This window comes from Strigops habroptila, chromosome Z (assembly GCF_004027225.2).
Source record: "Strigops habroptila isolate Jane chromosome Z, bStrHab1.2.pri, whole genome shotgun sequence".
In the NCBI taxonomy this organism is placed as follows: domain Eukaryota; kingdom Metazoa; phylum Chordata; class Aves; order Psittaciformes; family Psittacidae; genus Strigops; species Strigops habroptila.
Window position 1 is genome coordinate 74,679,949 of NC_044302.2, and position 10,199 is coordinate 74,690,147.

Sequence of the window (10,199 nt, forward strand, 5' to 3'; positions counted from 1 at the left end):
AAGCTTTGGCTTAGCTGCTTGGGCTGGTGGTATGCTTGGACAGGTGATGTGACTAGTGTTTGTCTGAAATAGCTGAGGTTCTTTGTTCCTGGAGTCCCAAGGGGATGGGTGCTTGCAGCACCCTGCCCCTGCATTCACTCTGACACATACTCCAAAAAAGAAATTGTCCTCTTAGTTCATGTTAAAAGTGTTTTTTTTCAAGGCTTTGTATTCAAGGTAGTAAGATGTGCTTTTCATGTCCAGTTTCCTAAGTCCTGAGCTTTCAGTTTCCATACAGTTAAGGGAAGTTTGTGGGATCTCAGTCCCACTGAACTTTGTGAGATGCCTGAAGAGACATCAGGACCACAGCCATATTCAGCAGAAACTGCAACATCAAAATAAAATAGAAAACTACCCATCTCCAGTCTTGCCTAGGCTAAGTAATTCAGGCTAGATATCATGCAAGAGATTATCACATTTACTTTAGGAACAGGAAACATCTTGTAGCAGGAGACTTGGCAGCGCCGATCTTGATGGAAAACTTTAGAGAAGAATAATGGAAAAAGTGTGCCGCAGAACTGGAGCTGTAGAGTCCAGCATAACTTGTTAGAATAGGAAAGGGAATGAGTTCACAAATTCATTTTACATAATGAAAGAAGTCAAAAGTATTTGGTTAAACATTAGCAAAATAATTTGAGAAACTTCTCATCCTCCTTCTCTATAATACCATCACTTGGGGCTGGTAAAAGGAAGGGAGGAAAAAAAAAAGGAGAAATAAAAGGCAGAGACATTGTTAAGAACTTCTTTATGTCTGAATCTTTATCAGTTCTCACATCAGAATGACAGAAAAAGAGAACTGTGATGGAGAAAGGATGATACATCTACAGAATTGCCCCAGTGGTTAAGTACTTTCAGGGGAAATTTAGACCACAGACTCTGCTCTGCTGCACTTCTACTGCCCTTTGGAAGGGTTTAGGATTTATAAGCATTGGCAAATTAAAGTTTTGAAAAATGCCCCACAAATTTCTAGAAAAAATGTATGCTTGGTTTTAGAAAAGAACCTGTGGTGGCTGTTGCCTTAATGCCTTAATGCAGCTCACTGTGGCCAGCACACAGATGAAAACATCAGCATGGCAAATTTCAGGCCTGAAATTTTACACAGTAAGCACCTTTGCATAGGCAGAACTGCTTGGTCTCCAAGGCGTTTCTTCCTTGAGTTGCTGTGTTTCTTTTCTGCTGTGGGTTACAAAGCAGTTTTCTACCTTGAAGAATGTGGTGGAAAAAGTGTGGTGCCTCGTCACATTTGCCGTTACTGAAGGCAGTTTTAGATTTTTCGTTTGTTTTATGTATATTTGTAACCGTGTTAGTGACACTTATGCATTGGCCTGATTTTTTTTTTTTTCCCCCTTGCAAATTAATCACAGAGCTGTAAAGTAACTTACATTGAAAGAGATTTCTGGAGGCCGCATTTTTCTGTCCCCCATTACATACCAGCAGAGAACAGCACTGAAACATTCAGTCAGAGAAAAGAAACTCAACTCATTGCCTGTGCAATTGTGGACTTATGGGCCTAGCTCCCTTTCCTTACAGTGAAACCAAGCTTGTTCTTTCAACTTTTATTCATATTAAGAGACATATATTTTCACTTAATTCTCTTGCTTCATACCTGGTTATAGTTAGCTCTTGTTGCTGTCTACTCCTAAAATTACTGTGCTCCAGACTGAGTAGAGTGGTTTAAGTTTGGATTGAGAACCTCTCTGAGTCAGGGTCTGTATTAGTACCTATCTTTTATTGTTCTCTTCCGAAGCAGGGGTGCCTAACAGCATCCTCTGACCACCAGAGTGGAACAAAGACATGTTCTTCCATTGACAGATGATTTTAAATATCTCACTTGCTGTAACACCATTGTATTTTGCCCCCAGTCTTTCTTACCTATGGGCAAAATATAATCAGTCACCATCAATTACAGGTGATTATCAACTAGTATACAATTTTAAGTCGCATTTATTTCATTGACAATCTTTTTATACTTATACCATTCTTTTAAACATCTTTTTCTTAGGGTCAGAGTGAATGTACAACTTCCTCAACCAAGTCAAAACTTTCCATGTCAGTTATTTAATGGAGTAACTATATGATTAACCACTTCTATTTCTTACAGTCCTAGGGATGGTCCTGATACTGATGGTTTTTGCAAGGATATTTATCTAAAGACCTCTTGCCAAGTCCCGATGACATACCTAGAAATGTCCAGATAACAGAGTTTGCATACTGCCAAAATAACAGCAATGAGAAGCCATATCCCAGTGTGGTTCTGATTATTCCTATATGAGATGTATGTTGTGTATAAGGCTTTTAAGAAATATAAGCCTTATATTTGCTCTACTGTCTTTTATCCCTTTCTCAGATTTGGATGTCTAATGAGCAAACTGTTTTCTTCCCAAAGTAAGCGTCAACAGTCAGATGTTTCCTGTGGTCCCAGGATGACATGTCAGTGAGTTTCTTTTCCTTTGTGCTCACAAGTATGATTCTCCCCCTCTCCCACCCCATTGTGTTCTTCTTCATTTAGCAAGAAATGTAGCACTGTGCTCAATTTGCCAATGAGAATATCATGCATGTTGTTAGAACATTTTGCTTGCATAAATGCTTAGTCTTCCTGTTAACTGCAGGGAATAATTTACACATGTGGTTTTTGTCTTGTAAATATTCAAGGTCAGTCTTGTAAATAGTGAGTCATACTGTTAGTGTTGAGCCAGACTGCTTATTTAATTAGTCTGGACATTTATGCGGACAGCCTGGAAATTGCAAGTTTAAAGTCATACTGTGCTGGTCTTCTTTTTGGTTTCTTAATGGTTTTTTCCTTAAACTTGCACATTCAGAAAGGAGACCCATGAAAACAGAGTGGTGGGGAAGAGAAATTAAGAACTGCTTCTCCATGTCAGAAGAAAACTACATCAGTGGGTGTTTGCTTCATCAGAGCTGTTTTCCTATCCTGGATGCAGTCACAATTCCTGATGTGAACTAGGGCAAATCAAAGAAATGAGTAAGGGTAGTAGCAAATCAGCTGGTTCATAGTCATGCCAAGAATGTTTTCCAGCTGTTTCAACACCCGTGATATCCCAGTGAATAGCCCAATACTCTTCCAATTAATATATTCTTGAAGAAGAAAACACATAGAAAATTACTGTAGTGCTGAATAATTGAATCAGTTCCACTATGCCGTGCAATAACTTAGAAAGTTTCCTGCAAATGACATGAGGGACTGCCATCTCTTCCTTATTCTGAGCACAAGTAGAGATGTATCCTCTGTATGCTGCAGTGACCATAATCAGTAACTCATGTGAGAACTGAAATCTGTTCCTTAGGACAATCTGAGATAATTTAGCCAATCCAATTCCTGAGTTACTAGCCAGAAAGACCAAGGGGCTTAGAAATAACGTTTATGTGATGGGATTATTCCATGTATTTTATATAAATATATGTTCTTATAGCCAAACTTCGGATATTTTCCTTAGTTTTGGGAAGACCATCTCTGGAAATTTAGGAGCTGACTTGCAAGTGCTGTTTCATATGGGTTTTCTGTGCTGTCTGGCAGCTCAGAAAATCAGATACAGCACAGGGTGTTCCAGAAATGAGGCACCACAGACTGGATGTCTTTTGTAAAAGTGATGTTGACAGTTTTGGCTGGTAGCTATATGGTGTCTCAGTGGCTTACAGCTGTGAAATGAATTAAAAGCTCCTGGCAGTCAAGTCACATGCCCACTGTAAATGTTCTTAACCAAGCTGTTTTACTTCCAAAGCCTGCCCTTGTGCCAGAAATAGAGGTGTAGGAGGATGATGGGAAGTGGTGTGATCTTATAATTTTCCTACACACCTTGCAAATCCAAAGATCCTGAAAGCTTGACAGAATTTAAATTCCAGCCCAATTAACCTGAAAACTTCATAAAACCCACCTTATCTTGGAAAAGAACTACTTCTGTATTACAGCATCCCAACAGGCTTCTTTCAGATACGTGAAGCTACTGGGCTTCTGTAGGAACTCAAGAACATATAGAAACCTCCACTGGTAAAAAATGTGTGTCACTTTGCTTCAGCTCAGCCCTGATTTCTTCTGCTGTTAGAGGATTTTTCCTTGAGTTCCAACACCAAGCACCCAGTCTGTAGACTTTGCGAATGTGTTTAAAAGGGCAGCTGAGAGAATGCTGTTGTTTAAACAATAAGCAGAAACACAATGAGTGAGAATGCTTCCTGTTTCCCTAAATGACCCTAAGGGAAAAAATGAAGGTATAAAACTGAGAATACCAGATATTTTTTAAAAGCACCTTTTTGAGTAATAGAGACAAATTCGGTCCAGAAGTGTAGAAAAACCTACAGTAGATTTGCAATTTACTGTGCAAAGCTAATTTTGGCCTTCTCTAATTTACTTTCTTTGTTGTATAAGTGAATATATCCCATGTTTTTTCTGAGATGTATGCCTCATCATTGGCAAGGTTATTTCAGTGTGCCCTGACCTGCAAGGAAGCCATTCTCCTTGTACTGATCTTTATCTGTGCACATAGTTTTCTCTTTCTCTGGTGGAGCAGTGCTACCGCTGAGCATGTATCTCATGCTCTGGCAGGTAGGACAGGAGGCAGGGATCTTTACCTGTGTTGTAGATGGATCTTTCTTTGTGCATCTCAAGGCTGCTGCTGCTGTCTGTAGCTGCAGCCATTCTTTATTGTATCTTGTTCTTTCACATTTATGGAATAAATTGAGACTCCAAATTCACCATTTCTACAGCAAAAAGGGGTTCAAGATGTCTTGCTAAATCTGGACCCACCTTTGTCATGTTTTTGAAGATAGTGTGAGACTGCAGTTATTTTCGCTGATGGATTCAAATGTTTGAAAACTAGTAAGGCCAAAGGACTTTCTGAGAAACTAAAATGTTCTTCTTGCATACTCCACTGAAAGCCAGCTAGTGCTTTGTGTACTTCCTCTCACTAATGATAAATGTGACATTGCTTTTCTGGCATAGAATAACTTTTTGTGTGCGTAAACTGTATATTGTAGTTTTAGGCTATAAATTTCAGCAGCACAGACAGAAACTGGGAAATACACAGAACAGTATTTTGCTGTTTCATGGAACCAGACAATTCCACATGAACTTCGAAGCATAGCAGATGAAATAATGTGAGATCAGCTCAAAGTATTACAAAGCATTTACAGCTGGAATCAGACCTAGTAATACAGATATCATCATGCTGAATCAGCAACAGCAGAAGGCACATGAAGGCAAGATAAAACAAGAACTGTTGAAGCACTGCAACTGAAGCTGCATCTCAAAATCCTGTGTGTCAAATATAGAAAGTTCAAGCAAACTCCATGTACATAGGAGAAACCTTCTGCAGCTGGGCATCTAGACAGCAAGTGCTGGTTATGCTTACTATTCTGCAAAACAAGGTCTATTAATATACTGCAATAAAAATCAATTTATTACTAGGACATAATGTTTCAACTAGGCAATAGTTACTTAAAATTTACTGAGTACATTGTGTGTGACATAAATAAAATAAATTCTATACATACTATGGATATGCTGAAGTATATAGTTAGTGTTTCTGATGTATTAGGTGGACAACTGCAAGTTTGTAATTAACCCCATAAGCACTGTTTACCTAAATCCACCTGCTTGCCATATTTTAGGTATTTTTATGTTGAACAGAACTATGTTGGTTCTTTTCTGTGTTCAACATCTGTAAGACAAAATTTCTTTTATGGATTCTTTGCAAGTAAATACGCATCTACTGGCTACACTGAACTTGCATTTACTTAAAAGATGCTCGGTTTCAACTCCACCACTCTTCCTGAACCTTCATTTGACTATGACTGTAGTGGCTGTATGACTGTAGTGGCTGTATGACTGTAGTGATAGGACAAGGGGCAATGGGTTTAAACTTAAACAGGGGAAGTTCAGGTTAGATATACGGAAGAAGTTCTTTATTGTAAGGGTGGTGAGGCACTGGAACAGGTTGCCTAAAGAAGTGGCGAATGCTCCATTCCTGGCCATGTTCAAGGCCAGGTTATACAGAGCCTGGAGCAACCTGATGTAGTGTGAGGTGTTCCTGCCCATGGCAGGGGGGTTGGATCTAAATGATCTTAAGCTCCTTTCCAACCCTAACCATTCTATGATTCTATGGCATTAGTTTCAGCTGTCAGAAGAGATAACATTGAGGAAACACCTTCTTGTGTAAAAGGTTTTGTTCACAGAATTAAAATTTGTCTTACTGTGACTCTGATAGAATAAAAATAAGCCCTCTATCATTTTCAGCTTAAGATACTAACTATCAAGAACTTCAGAAACTATAATTCTGTCAAAGTGATTGCATCCTTGGAATGGTTTCAAAGAGTGATGAGAATACAGAATAATGCTAAACTTGTTTACATATGCTTTTAAAGAAGCCAGGAGTTCACAGTGACCTTCATCTATCCATCCATCTCTACACATAAAAGAACAATTAGAAGAATTCTGTGGTTAAAGATATTTTCTGCTCTTGACTCACAGTATACATGTTACCAAATTGCTAAATAAAACCAAGTATCCCATCATACTTATAACACAGTGAACTTTGCTATTCTGAATATGCGTTACACTGTTTTGCATTGGTATCCCTGGCTCTCAGTAGCTAAAAGTCTAGTATTACCTGAATAACACTATGTTTAGAAGAACTCCTGAAATGTCTGAAAAATGCCCATATGCCACACCAATACTTTACAGTGAGCATAACTGAAACTTAACTTCACTAAATGAAAAATCAGAAAGTCAGATTTGTGCCTTGTCTCTGCAACAGGACTGAAAATAGACCTTTTTTTCCACTGTAGTTATGGAAGTTTCATCACTAAAGGAATAAAGTTCCTAACACTCTCTCTGAAATCTTACATCACAATGTGAAAACATTATTTTTCCAATATATTCAAGATGTTCATCCATGAAAAGTTTTGTTGTTTGGAGTCTGCAGCTTGTTTAGACAGGTACTGATGTCCTACAGTGGTGACTAGAGATGCTTTAGACTCTCCATAACAAAAAGTTTAACCACTCCAACCACTTTTTACAAATACTTTGAAAATAAAGTGTTTGAAACTTCTCCTCTTAAAATTATTCCTGTGGAGTATGTGGCCAGAGGGAAGGTGTTTTCCCTGAAAATGTGCTATGTAAAATAAGTGGTTAGCCTTTTCCAATTAAGAGGCCAATAAACACCAAGACACATTGACTATTTCTACTTGCCTTCACAAGAGTGAATTTTGAAATTTGTCATTATACCATGAAAAAGCTCTTTAAGAGCTTTTCCTTTTCCCATTTTATTTCTAGCTTCCAGCCATGCTGTCAGCTGTTTTTCTATTACAACATTTAGTAAAGATTATTATGAATTATTTTAGTTCTTTTTGTAGCTAGTAAATAGCATAGTTTTGCTACATTTTTACGTTTTTGTTTCCCTGAGTTTGTTGTTGGCATTAGAGTGGGCAGGCTTCAGGTCAATTTAGTTCACAGAAGCTTAGAAGTGTGGACTGGAAAGGCCACTGGTGGTCATTCAGTCCAATTTCCTACTTGAAGTGAGACTATTTCTCAGACTAAGTTACATGAGCCACAGCTTTTTCCAACCAAGTCCTGAAAAACTCCACAGACTGAGAAACATCTCTGGGCAACCTGTTCCAGTGCTGCACTGGTTTTTGCTAGCAAAACAATGCTCTCTAATGCCACTCAGGTACAACCTGAACCTCCCAAACCACAATATTTGGTTACTGTCTCTGTTACATCATCTACCACTACCAAGAATTGGCCTGTCATCTTTGTAACTACCCTCCAAGTAATGATAGGTAGGTGTTAGGTCACCCCTTAACCTTTTTTTCCCCAGGTGAAGACGTGAATCAATCCTTCAGTCTTTATTCACAGCATACACTCTGTAGGCCCTGGACCTGTTGGTAATCCTCCACTCTGTTTTGTCCGCACCCTTCTTGAGGGGAGATTAATAAAACTGGAGGCGATATTGCAGAGCCAGCCTCACCATCATAGTGGTGAGAATAGTGTGTGATAATAAATTTCCTTGACCTGCTGGCTACAGTCCTCCTAAAGTAGCCCAGCACACCAGCCAGGTTTGCCTGTTGTGCAACTGCCATACCAGTGCATGGGATTCTTTCACTTTTTCACTTGGAAGGCAGATGCAGGGACTGTGAGAATGAAGACGTTAGGCCCCCTGTAGGAGAGGATCAGGTTCAAGATCATCTTAAGAATCTGAGCGTGCACAAGTCCATGGGACCTGATGAAATCTATCCACGGGTCCTCAAGGAGCTGGCAAATGAAGTGGCTAAGCCACTGTCCATCATATTTAAAAAATCATGGCAGCCAGGTGAAGTTCCCAATGACTGTAAAAAGAGAAATATAACCCCCATTTTCAAGAAAGGGAAAAGGGAAGACCCAGGGAACTACAGACCAGTCAGCCTCACCTCTGTGCCTGGCAAAATCTTGGAGCAGATTCTCCTGGAAAACATGTTAGGGCACATAAAAGACAACGAGGTGGTTGGTGACAGCCAACAGGGCTTCACTAAAGGGAAATCCTGCCTGACCGGTTTGGTGGCCTTCTATGATGGGGCCATGGAACTGATGGACAGGGGCACAGCAGTTGACGTCATCTACCTGGACTTGTGCAAAGCGTTCGACACTGTCCCGCACAACATCCTTGTCTCAAATTGGCAAGACATCATTTGGATAGATGGACCACTCGGTGGATAAAGAACTGGCTTGATGGCCGCACGCAAAGAGTTGTGGTCAACGGCTCAATGTCCAGTTGGAAACCTGTAATGAGTGGTGTCCCTCAGGGATCGGTGTTGGGAGCGGTCCTGTTCAACATCTTTGTCGGCGACATGGACAGCGGGATTGAGTGCAAGTTTGCGGATGACACCAAGCTGTGTGGTTCAGTTGATACATGGTTTAGTGCATGCATGGCATGGGGGTTGGAGCTAGATGATCTTAAGGTCCTTTCCAACCCTAACTATTCTATGATTCTGTGATTCTATGATTCTTTGTTGAAACATATGAGCTACCTGTTGGCCCAGTCCTTAAATTTATCAAGAATGCTCTCTGCTGAGACTCTGCAATTGCCTGTGTTAGCCACTTCACCTTGGTTAGTGCTACATTTCAATTATGTTGCTCAAAATGGTTCTCTGCCTCTAGAAACCCTGTCTTTGAATCCCCTTCCAAGGGTCCACCACTATTCATTTAAACCTCCTCTCATTCATGTGGTCTCTAGTCTCTCATGGTTAATGACATACACGGGGACTTTGAATAAACAGAATGTATAAATTATTTGCCCTCTTTTTCTTCACAGATTTTGTCAGTGCTGCAGAAAAATAACAAGAACATTTCCATTGAGTGAAATAGGAATTGGATGTAGACTACATGCGAAGAAGAATAGATACTGTAGTTTATAGAAAAATGCCTTTGATAAGGAGAGTTGGATTTTTTCTAAAGCAAACTTGGGCACTTGCTAACTCATTTATTATTAATGTGCTTTTCCAATATATATTAATGCAATTTCCTTTACAAGTTGCACACTCTGGATCTTCTTACTTTTCCTATATGGGAGAACAATAGCAGGAAGGAGAAATACGTGTGTATTATTTAAACTGAGGAAGGGACAGGTGCAAAATTAAGTGACTTCTAGTTCAATAGCACAAAATGTTTACACAAATTCAAAGGGAAGCCACTTAGATATGTGATAGCAAGATATTTGCAAGAACTGATATCATGCAAGAATAATGATACATGAGCTACTATTCTAATACTTTTACTGCAAGGTACAAGGAAGTAACTATAATATCATGAGAAAGAATGCAGTGGAGATTTGTTATAGCACATCAGGCACTTACGAGGTCACATGGGTGTTGGAGATGGGGCAAACTGCTCTGAGGTCAGATGAATCAGAGATTCAGGGTGATTATTTTACATGTTATGTTATTTTACATGTTTCAAATGTTACTAACATTTGTGGCTGTCCTTCATTATAGGAGTTCGTTAGGAAGCAAATAGACTATCCACGCTATTCTATGTGTCTTGTAATAATAATAACTAGTGTTGGCTATACCATCATATACTTGAAATGTTCATTTGAATAATTTCCGCAAAAGTTTTAGTAGCAGCTTGGAAGTAGGCATTTTATTATTAGAGTGATGTGGGGCATTTTATAAAA